General features: G+C 42.4%; 1 protein-coding gene across 3 annotated transcripts in view; it reads right to left on the bottom strand.

The window, feature by feature from the left end:
* The window catches only part of SPOP (speckle type BTB/POZ protein), a 69,993-nt gene that overhangs the window by 56,790 nt on the left and 702 nt on the right, over nucleotides 1–12,501 (bottom strand). The gene's annotated exons all lie outside the window — the stretch shown is intronic.

The following is a 12,501-nucleotide window of genomic DNA, read 5'->3' as shown; positions in this document are numbered from 1 at the left end:
GTATGGTGTGTGTATATTATACATGCACACACGCATGTATGTATGTATAATATTAAATATGTCAGAAGCAGAAAACCTGCCAGGAAGGCAGTTGGACCCTTAGATGATGAGGGTGTGAAAGGGATTATTAAGGAGTATAAGGATATTGCAGAGAAGCTGAATGAGTTCTTTGCATCTGTCTTCATGGCAGAGGATGCTAACCATATACCCACTCCGGAACGGAGTTTCTCAGGCTTGGACACTGAAGAACTGGGCCAGTTTGAAGTGATGAAAAAGGATGTTCCAAACTGTCTTGAAAAACTAAAAATTAACAAATCACCAGGGCAAGATGTCATCCACCCAAGAGTTCTGAAGGAACTCAAATGTAAAATTACTGATCTCCTAGCAAAAATATGTAACCTGTCCCTTCAGTCAGGCTCTGTACCAGAAGACTGGAAAATAGCTAACGTTAACTCTAATTTTCAAAAAGGGATCCAGGGGGTATCTGGGAAACTACAAGCCAGTGCTGGGTAAATTGATGGAAAGCATACCTAAGGACAAAGTTGTTAAACATATAGAAGAACAGACCTTGCTGAAGGAGAACAAGTGTGGTCTCACTAACCTTTTGGAGTTCTTTGAGAGTGCCAACAGGCATGCAGATGAAGGTAATCTCGTTGACATAGTATACTTGGACTTTCAAACAGCTTTTGGCCAAGTTCCCCACCAAAGGCTTTGAGTAAACTTAGCAGTCATGGGATAAGGGGACAGGTTCAGGTGTGGATTAGTAACTGCTTGAAGGGCAGGAAACAGAGGGTAGGAGTAAATGGACAGTTTTCACAATATAGAGAAGTAAGAAGTGGGATCTCCCACAAGGATCTGTTTAGGGAGGGACCAGTGCTCTTTGACTTGTTCATAAATGATCTAGAAGCTGGGGTAACCAGTGAATTGGCCAGATCTGTGGATGACACTAAACTATGTAGGATAGTAAAATCCACAACAGATTCGGAGGAGCTCCAAAATGAGCTCTCCTAACTGGGTGAGTGGGCAAGAAAATGACAAATGCAGTTCAATGTAAGCAAGTGTAAAGTGATGCATATTGGAGCAAAAAACCCTCAACTTCACATATACGTTGATGGGGTCTGAGCTGTCAGTGACTGCCCAGGAGAGAGATCTTGGGGTCATGGTGGACAGCTCACTGAAAGTGTCTACTCAGTGTATGGCAGCAGTGAAACAGACAAATGCTATGCTAGGAGTCATCAGAAAGGGCACTGAAAATAAAAAGGTTATTATAATGATCTTATACAAATCTATGGTGCAGCCACATTTGGAGTACCGCATGCAGATCTGGTCACCGTATCTTAAGAAGGACATTGTAGAACTGGAAAAGCTGCAGAAGAGGGCAACCAAGATGATCAGATGCCTGGAATACCTTCCTTATGAGGCAAGGCTACAGCATCTGGGGCTTGTTAGTTTGGAAAAGAGGCAACAATGGGGAGATATGACAGAGGTTTATAAAATTATGCATGGAGTAGAGAGAATGGACAGAGACAAATTTCTTTCTCTCACACACAACACTAGAACTAGGGGTCATCCCATGAAACTGAAGGCTGAGAAATTTAGGACCAACAAAAGGAAGTACTTTTTCACACAGTGCATACTGAATCTATTGAATTCTCTGCCATGGGAAGTGGTGATGGCTACTAGCTTGGATGGCTTTAAAAGGGGCTTAGTTCTCCATGAATTTTTCTAAGAATGGCTACTAGTCTGGCGGCTATAGGCCATCTCCAGCCTCAAAGGCAGGATGCCTCTGAGTACCAGTTGCAGGGGAGCAACAGCAAGAGAGAGGGCACACCCTCACCTCTTGCCTGAGGGCTTCTCATAGGCATCTGGTGGGCCACTGTGTGAAACAGGATGCTGGACTAAACAGGCCTTGGGCCTGATCCAGCAGGGCTGTTCTTGCATTGTTTTCACAGCAGCCCATCCTGAGACTTTGTGATAGGCAAGCTATAAGCTTAACGAGATAAATACTTAGCACCCTTAGCAAAACAGTTTCCTAGCTTTTCTGAAATAAGTATGAATCAATACAGATATCATGGCCAGTCTGTCTTTTTTTGAATGCGAAGGCATCCTAACATGCTCTGTAAAGCAACTTCTGAGTCTGTGCTTCCACCTGGGTTTTTCCCCCAAGGCTTATGTTCAGTTCTTGTCACTGAGAAATTTATCAGGCAAAATTTGGGTTTTAAAAAAAGATTATCTCCTACTGGTAAGCAATTGCAATTGAGATCACCAGAAGCTTTTAACCACAGCACTGCTACATCCAGCATAACAGACTCCAGCACTTTGAGACAGAGGTTTATTCCCTCATGAGCACTCACTGTTCAAGGTGATTTTGCAGTATGTCCAGATGATGTTTATCACATCCCCTGAGAAATGTACCCTATTTCCACGAAACACCCGTTTCTTTTCAAATCTCATTTATTCTAACCTGAACACACTAGGGGAACAATTTGCATGATGAGAAAGGTGTATCACAACTTGTCTGGATCAGAGGAAGAGTGGCTTTTCTGCATAAGTGGCAATTTATGGAAGGCTTGGCTCCCAAGGGCATGCCCCTCTCTTCTGCACCTAAACACATCTTGCAGCCTTGCCCCTTTGGTCATTGCCCTTTAGCTCTATTATTATTACTGCTGCTGTTTTTACAACAGGGGCCCGTATTATTGCTATTATGATCTTCCGTTTCCCATTTTTATTTTTCAATTTTATGATTTAAATAAATAAATAAAATAAAAGACAGCTTGAAAGTCTCACTACGTTCATGGGACTTTCTCCCAAAGAAGAGGGAAGAGGATAACCATGAGCTTTGGGTGGAAAGACAGAACTGTGCACAATTCAGATACAGGGATTTATTTATTTTGAAAAATTATTTCCATCCCTACTGCTCCAACTGAGACAACGTAAATGACAGTCTCCAAACTTTCAAGTGTGCTACAGCCAATCACACCCTGCATGCCCTACCCCTCAGGCTGCAATGCCTAGTTGATTAACCTCCTCCTCCATTCCCTTATCGTGTCCCACCCAACACACACAACAAACTTTAAAAAAAAAAAACAGCAGCAATATTAGTGCTACATTATTTTCCCCTCCCAGTTATCAAAAGAGTGGCAATTAAGCAAAAAACATTAAAGGAGGAAATGGTGGTCTTACCATGCATGTTTACTCAGAAGTCCCACTGCTTTCAGTTGGACTTACTCCCAGGAAAGAATATGCTTGATTGCAGTCAAGTTATTAAAGGAAAACAATAGGAGGAAGAAACTATTTCAAGAAGGGATTAATTAAGGATCAGCCGCAGTGTCCAGAGAACCTGGATAACTTAAAATCCAACATTGTTGCTTCCATTTAAAGTTTCACAGTAATCTTAGAAGGGGATAAATGTTGTAGAAGTTTGCTAAACCTTAAGTATGTGATCGCAGATTTTTTTAAAAAAAAAAGTCTCAGTAGGGACAGTGGAAGGAACAGACAACCAACTGGCAACATCCCATACCTAGTTCAGGCAAAATATAGCAATATGAAAACACAAAATAAGTCAGCAAGAAATTCTGTGTGTGGAAGCTCAATTTCTCTTCCACACACAGTTCAATCCAGAAACCCAAAGATGTAAGATCAAAAAAGCCCTCTGCCTAGAAGTAAGCAAGGACCTCCCGCTCTGGCCTTGCCAGGGTGCCCTCTACAGGCTTGTCACAAGAATCCCACAAACATGAGTTTTTCTGAAGAGTTTCTAGACCTCATGGTCCGGAGTGCCATGGATTCACATACGATTAACAGTATCAATACACTATATATTTCACATATAGACTATTTGCTCCTTCTGGGTGCTTAAAACAGCTTATGTGGGGCTCCTGAGAAGTGACTCATCCAGACACAGACAAGACTGAGCCCTACTTTGCTTTAATAATTCAAGAGCATAATGTGCCCTCAGAACATTCTCTAGGCTGGTGACTATGCACCAGATATAGACTGGCTGCCTTATACAACTGTTTCAAAGATTACAGCGGTAATGTATGGAAAGTGCTTAGAACATGCAAAACACATGATATAAGTCCCAAGTAGTATTGTTACTATTGTGAGCATAGCTCTTGATAAAACAAGATCTGCATTTAGCCCTTACTTAAAATAGTATTTTTCAAGCTTGAAAATGAAAGTTTGCTCAGCAGGGTTGTGCAGAAGGTTTTGCAGGACCCACTAGAAACCAAGATCGACAAACATTCAAAGCTCAGAGCTTCTCAAAGCACACCCCCTACTAGGATTGCTACAAAGGAAAGCTGGAGTTCAAACCCCTGTGTGATGTGAGCTCACTTAAGGCAGTGAATAGTAAATGGAGAAGCCTGGGGAGGGGAGGTGTAGGAACCAGCGGGAAGAAGTGGGGTAGTATGTGCGCATACCAGCTAGTCAGAGGGTGAAACTCCATGAGAGCATGACTTGAGATGCTGGATGGGGGGAAATGCAAAATGCAGGAGATGCAGAAGCAAGGCAGGTAAACACAGTGACGTTTCTAGACTAGACAAAAGAGCTAGTGTGTTTAGAACAAGGCTGCAGAACATCAGCTCTCCTGCAGATACTAGACTACAGCTTCCATAAACCATGACTACTGACCACTGTGGCAAGGGATGATGGGAGCTGTAGTCCAAAAAGACTGGAGGGCCAGTTACACAACCCTGATTTGGAAGGAGAAGATGACATAAAGTTTGAGGGATACCTCCCTGCAATATTCTTCCACCAGAATGGCTACAATCAAGTGTGAAGTGGTTAGAGTGAAGTGGATCCTGGACAGAAACACCATAAGAGCAGAAGGCAAAGTTATTTGGCAATTTGTCCCCTATTTTCATACCTTTTAATACTTGTCTCCACAACCACAAGAGCTAGAAACTTAAATGCAAAGCTCATACTGTCAGATTTCTAACACAAGCATACACACAAACATCATGAGGGACACGTCCCTCAATTCTATATAAACATATTCTGAGCACACAGTTACTGGTAGAATTCGATAACAATGCATTTATGAATGGAAGTTTAAGCAGCCAACAAGAGAGAATGAACTCTGAATCCAAATTATTTCTGCTACAGATAGAAATAACTTTTTTCCAGTTCGATTTTTGTCCCATGTAGAATAACCTGCACATAGACTTCTGGAATCTGGAACATTACAGAGGTATGTTAGGTAGTTCTCCAAGTGTGAGAGTGCCAAACCAACAAGAAATATTGGTTCTACAGGACAGCAATTCACATGTCCAAACAGGAGAAGTACAGAGCCAACCATTTCAAACCTATTTACATTTTACTTTTTATTTTAAAAAGGCGGGGGGGGGGAGAGAACTCAACTGCTTCACATTCAAAACCTGTATCTAATGGCTTCCAAGAAAATAGCTTGATCTTTGCAGGTTTATCAGCTAAGCACTTAAAACACAAAGCCAAAAGATGTGTGAACCGTGAACCCCAAAGCTATCTGGTAAGTAGCAGAGTGAGTGCTGAGAGTGTTAGGAAGAGTGAATTTGTTATTTGTCCCAGGCAGTGTCCACTGTTCCCTCACAGGGGTGCACACTCACAAGTTTTTTGATGTCCACTCAGTTCATTTTAGATCCCGCTCAGGTTGAATCAGAAGGGTCCCACTCTGAATGCAGGTGTACACACACTGCCTGGATACTACTGCCCAGAACAAAACTCATTCTGAACACAGATGAAAAGAATCAGAGGGACCACTGGCAGTGTCTATGTCACGTCTGCTCTAGCCGCATCCACAGTGCACTTTGCTACGTTGGGGAGGGAGGATGGGGGTGGGACTTCCTGCAGGCACAATTGCAAACATTAATAACCAACATGCTTTTCAACCAGCAACCCCTGCACATGCTGCTTGCGCATGTTTGGTCTACAGCACTATGCATCATGTAGGAAGGTGCTATTATAATACACAGGATTGGGGGTGGGTGGGGGAGGTGTTTCACCCAAGGGCCAGCATTCTACTGATGCCAGGTGTGATATATAGGGGAAAAGGGAAGCGTGGCATATAACGTTTCTGAAACATTACTACATTTTAAGAGCCTCTGGGTGTTGCCCCATTTGCAAGCCATGACAAACTTAAATTTTATTTTATAAAGCCATTCATCTAGTCCTTGATCCAACAAAAAGAAGCTGTTGTGCTTTCTGTTCCACAGATTCCTCTAGACCAGTGGTACTAAATACACCATCAGGAAGGGAGAAAAGGATGAGTTTCAGTGATCTCGGAGAATAAGATCCAGAGCTCTTACAATGATGGCTCCATTTTATCAGAAAGCTACATAAACCTAAGAGCAGTCCTGCTGGATCAGGCCAAAGTCCTATCTAGTCCAGCATCCTCTTTCCCACACTGGCCAATAAGTTGCCTTTGGGGAGCCCACACAGTGAAGACAAAGGCAAAAACCCTCTCCTCTTGCCACTGCTCCCCTATAAGTGGTATTCATAGGCATACTGCTCAAATTCTGGAGGCTTTCTGTACATTGTTTGGGATATTGTACATTGTTAGGTCCCTATAACGCATGGTTGAATTACCTATATTATCTCCACCTCGAACAAACTGAGAATGAGAATGCACTATTACATCATGATGAGAAGTTTTCTCCCTATTGGATTCAACTGGTATTGAACCCCATCAGTTGACTATCAGGACTACAAGATAAGAACTGTTTACACCCAAGTGCCTATTGAACTATACATCTGTTTGAGAATTTTGGACTATATTTTTATGCACTTTGTTACATCAAGTGGGAATGTTACTTTAGCTCTGATATGTCTAATATATACAAGAATTGGGGGTGATTAGTTTATGTCTGGAACATTCCTCTTTTAATATATTCAGTCACGGTGTGTTATTCATTTATTTGAGCAAATTCTGGAGGCTGCTTTTCCCCCCCTTAACATATAGCCAACACTGGCAGTCATTTACAGCCCTCTCCTCCATAAATGTATCTAATCCCCTTTTAAAGTAATCTAAACCATCATCACATTTTATGGAAGCCAATTTTATAGATAAATTACATGCTGTGTGAAAAAGCAATTCCTTTAGTTCATCCTAAATTGTGTACTGATAAGTTTCATTGGATGGTTCTAGTTGTCAGACCGCATTCGCAAACCTGCCAGGGCCCTTCGCTTGGCATCTCAAGCTCTGCTCATGACCCTGCCACTAACAGAGGTTCAGTTGGTGGGGACTAGAGATGGGGCCTTTTCAGTTGTGGCCCCTCACTTTGGAACACCCTCCCCAAAGGGCTTCACCATGCTCCCTCCACTCAGTGTTTTTAAAAACAACAACAACAATTAAAAACACATATTTTTAAAGAAACTTTTTAATGTTTTATCTGCTGCTTATATCTGATAGGATTTCTTAGGTTTTCTTGTTTTCAGTTTTTAGCTATTAATAAATTTTAATTAAAAACTTTTTAAAATTTAAAATTTTAAATGTGGTTTTAGCCTGGTCTTTTAACTTATTAATCTTTTACTTTACATTGCATCTGTTTTGTTGATGTTGTGAACCGCCCCGAGTAGTAGTGTACTAGAGGGGCGGGGTATAAAGATATAAAATAAAATAAATAAAATTGTTCTGCATGAGAGAGAGAAACATTTCTCTGTCCATGCATAATTTATAAGCTGCACTCATGTCCTACCTTAGTCACCTTTTTTCTGAACTATAAAGTTCAGAAACCTTTCCTCACAAAAAGGTGCTCTTGCCCTTGATCAGGAACATCTTTTGATTGCCCCTTTTGGTATCTTTCAACCTCTACAAATATCCTTCTTGAGATAAGAGTGACCAGACCTACACACGGTATTCCACGTGTGGCTGCACCATTGATTTGTATAACAGCATTACAGAACTAGCAGTTTTATTTTCAATCTCTTTCCTAATGATCCCTAGAGTGCCATTGTCTTTTTTTATTTAAACAGCTGTCACACATTGGGTCAATGTTTCATTAAGCTACCCATCACAACCCCAAGCTCTCTTTCCTGGTTAATCACTAACAGCTCAGGACCCCCACCAACAGTGTATATGTGAAGTTGGGATTCTCACCCCCACTCATGTCCATCACTTCACACCTATTTATACTGAACCATGTTGTGCCACCTACCCACTCAGTTTGGACGGATCCTTTTGGAGCTCTTCACAAACCATTCTGGTTTTTACCACAGTGAATCGTTTGGTATCTTTGCAAATCTAGCCACCTGATTAAAGGTAAAGGTAAAGTGTGCAGTCGAGTGCGCCATTAGGTGGCAGCCACTTTACTGCTTACCCCTAATTCCAGATCACTTATAAAACAGTTTAAAAGCACCAGTCTCAATACAGGTCTTTGAGGTACCCCACCTTTCTCTCCCCTCGCTCATGAAAACTGTCCATTTATTCCTACTCTCTGCATCCTGTTCTTTAAACAATTACTAACCCATAACATAAGCTGTTCTCGTTTCCCAAGACTGTCAAGTTTATTCAACAGCCTTCTGTGAGGGACATTGTCAAAAACCTTTTGAAAGCAAGTATGCAGTGCCAACCGGTTTACTTCTATCAGAATGCCTGTTGACACACTCAAAGAACTTGAAAAGTTTAGTGGTAAGGTTTTCTTTGCAGAAGCCATTGCTGATTCTCCTTCAGCAAGACTTGTTCTATATTTAATAATTATAATTTTATCTTTAATTATGCTTTCCACTAATTTACTTGGAACAGATGTTAAGCTAACTAGTCTGTAGTTTCATGGATCCACCTCTCGATCCTTTTTTAAAGATCAGCATTACACTGGCTATCTTCCAGTTCTCTGGCACAGAGGTCATTTTAGGGACAAGTTACACATTTTTGTTATTAGAAGAAGAGCAATTTCACTGATTTTCCAAGTTCTCTTACAGAGAACCGATCCATGAACATCAGAACAGCCCTGCTGGATCAGGCCCAAGGCCCATCTAGTCCAGCATCCTGTTTCACACAGTGGCCCACCAGATGTCCCTGGAAGCCTACAGGCAGGAGTTGAGGGCATGCCCTCTCTCCAGCTGTTACTCCCCTGCAACTGGTACTCAGAGGCATCCTGCCTTTGAGGCTGGAGATGGCCTATAGCCCTCTGACTAGTAGCTATTGATAGACCTCTCTTCCATGAAGTTATCCAAACCCCTCTTAAAGCCATCCAGGTTGTTGGCTGTCACCACATCTTGTGGCAGAGAATTCCACAAGTGGATTATGCATTGCATGAAAAAGTACCTCGTTTGTTGGTCCTAAATTTCCTGGCAATCAATTTTATGGGATGACCCCTGGTTCTAGTGTCATGTGAGAGGGAGAAGAATTTCTCTCTATCCACTTTCTCCACACCATGCATGATTTTATAGACCTCTCATGTCTTCCCGCAGTAATCTTTTTTCTAAACTAAACAGCCACAGTTGTTCTAGCCTTGCCTCATAAGAAAGGTGCTCTAGGCCCCTGAGTAGATGCCATCTGAGCTCAGTGATGTGCTAATTTCTAATCTTTTGATATACCCTACAGAGTCTTCACTGCAAGGCCTGGGAGCCAGTGGTAGCTCCCATCAAATCCAAGTGTGGCTCTGTGACAAACTGTGTATTAGACCTCTGTAAAGCTTCATGGTGTTGGGGGCCTGTGATCAGTCCCCCAACACCATACAGAGGTGACTGTTCCCATCACATAGTGCTGTGCTTTGCCAAGCACCAGTGGGGCCTTAAAAAAAAAAGAAACAGAGTCCTCCCAAATCCCAGTCTGTGCACCTTCCTGGAAGAGGACTCTGTTTCAGAGAGGAGAGAGTGCTTGAAAGTCTTGTTCAGGCCTGCTCAACTCAGGCCCCTCAGCTGTTTTTGGACTACAACTCCCATAATCCCCAGCCACAGTGACCAATAGGCATGGATTATGGAAGTTGTAGGCCAACATCTGCAGGAGGGCCGAAGATGAGCAGCCCTTGTCTAGGTCTTCCCAGTGCTTTCCCCATACAGCTTTACAAGGAAAGTGCTGGGAAGAACTATACTTCCCAGCACTCCATGCATGCCTTCCAAGATGGTGAGTGTCTCCACAGGACTCCATGTCTTTTTAAAGGGGTCCACCAGTCCTGGGAAATGTGCAGCACTGCAAGGAGGTAAGTGCAGTGGGAAATAGCTCTCACATCATCATCATCATCATCATTATTATTATTATTATTATTATTATTATTATTATTATTATTATTATTATTATTTTACATGTATATCCCACTCTTCCTCCAAGGAGCCCAAAGCGGTGTACTACATACTTGTTTCTCTTTCACAACAACCCTGAGAAGTAGGTTAGGCTAGAGAAGTGACTGGCCCAGAGTCACCCAGCTAGTCTCATGGCTGAATGGGGATTTGAACTCGGGTCTCCCCAGTCCTAGTCCAGCACTCTAACCACTACACCACGCTAACTCTCATTGAAGTTTTCTCACACTGAAGTTTTTTCTGCCAAAGTGGCCCTCATTTTAAGAAGTGGTAAAGATCACTGCCCTAGAACCACTGTTCCCTCTAACAGGGATTTCCAGACGTTGTTGACTACAACTCCCATAATCCCCAATCAAAGGCTATTGCAGCTAGGGATCCTGGGAGTTGTAGTCAACAACATCTGGGAACCCCTGTTAGAGGGAACATTGCCCAGAACATCATCTCATAATCTCTGTTTGACTCAGATCTTCAGACTACGCCTGAGGCCAGTTCAAGCACAGGCATCTGCCTCTATGTTTTCAATAGTTAAGACAGATACAAATAGTTCATTCACCTTCTCTGCAATCTCCACATCCTCCTTAAGTATCCCTTTTGCTCCCTCGTCATCTAATAGTTCAAATGCCTCCCCGGCAGGTTTCCTGCTTCTGCTGTATTTAAAGTAGTGTTTATTGCTCACCTTGATGTTTTTAGCCATATGCTCCTGAAATCCATCCTTCTCATCCCTTATAGTCCAGTTACTTCCCTCACCTCCCCACAGAGTGTGTCCCCCTTTTCCTTCTCATTTAGACAAGGCTTTCTGGAGGAAATCTCTTGCCTTTTATATCTTCCTTGATTCTACTTGTTAGCCATGCTGGCATCCTCTTTAATTGGGTGATCCTTTTTCTACTTTGTGGTATATATTCTAGCTGAACCTACTACTGTGGTTTTAAATAATTTTCACACTTCCTAATCTGATCCTCTTGACTTTCCCTTTCAGCTTCCTTTTTATCAGTCCCCTCATTTTTTAAAGGTTCCCCCTTTTGAAATCAGACATGTGTACTGGACTTACTTGGAGTTTCCACTTGCCTATAAGTTGAATTTGATAGCACTACAGTCATTGTTCCCTATAGTTCAACAACATTTACATCTCACATCAAACTCGTGGATGATACTAAGAACTAAGCTCAGGATCACCTTCTCTCTGGTTGGTTCCATAACCAACATTTTAAGACAACTGTTCTAAAGCCGTTTTTCAAAGCATGCAAAACTAATTACAGTACAAGTCATTCATTCACACTATACCTCAGGGCTGCTCAACTTTGGCCTCCTGCAGATGTTGGCCTATAACTCCCATCATCCTTGACTATTGGCCACTGTGGCTAGGGACCCTGGGAGCTCTAATCCAAAAATATCTGGAGGGCCGGAGTAGAGTAGCCCTGCTACTTACTATGGCAAATACCACATTCAGACTTAACATGGAATAGTGGGTCCAACGGACCTGCGGTTCCATGCCCCCCTCCCCCATCGGCATTTGGATGTTGGGGAGATGGGCTTCTCTGCAGACTGTGGGGTGGCGGGGAGTTGGCTGTGCAGGTTTCCTTCTTTCCTGAAGGACAGCCCACACCACCAATAGGAGCTGGAGCAAGGGAGGAGCTTCCTCCCTCAATTCTGGTTTCAAAGGGGTGAAATTGAGGAGCCAACGTTTGAACATAACGCTGGTACTGCCAAACCGGAGGTTGGGACAATGAAACCAAGAGACAACCAAAGGTCATAAATGGAGTTGGGGGAGGGAAACCGCAAGTGCTTTTTCTTTAACTGTAGTTTGCCACGTTTGGACATTCAGTTAGCAAAAGCGGAGGTGAAGGGATCTCCGGTTTCATATTACATCTGAACTCAGCCTAGCTGTCGGACATTCCCGGAGGAGCTATACTTTATTGCAAGAGCCTCCCCACTCGCAAAACCCATAAGATACGGTACATTTTACCATGAGCAGAACTAATCCATTTGATGTATTCAGGGCTGGAAAAGACATATAATCCCTAGAAACATTCATTGGACTCGCTTGACTGTAGAGTCAAGCCACACCCTCTGCCAAATACTCCTGATGTGGGTTTAGACACCACTAAACTTCACCTTCAGTTTTCCAAATGGAAAATACAAGTAACACTGCCCAACACCCCTCCTACAACTTGTAGAAGAATTGAGGTTGTAAAGTACTTTGCATATTAATCGTGTCCTATAAATGATTTATAACTTATAAATCATTCCATATAATGATTTAACTATAAACCAATATGATCTATCATTTAT

This window comes from Hemicordylus capensis, chromosome 6 (genome assembly GCF_027244095.1).
Source record: "Hemicordylus capensis ecotype Gifberg chromosome 6, rHemCap1.1.pri, whole genome shotgun sequence".
In the NCBI taxonomy this organism is placed as follows: domain Eukaryota; kingdom Metazoa; phylum Chordata; class Lepidosauria; order Squamata; family Cordylidae; genus Hemicordylus; species Hemicordylus capensis.
Note: the sequence above shows the minus strand (reverse complement) of the source record. Positions and strands in the feature narration are given on the sequence as shown.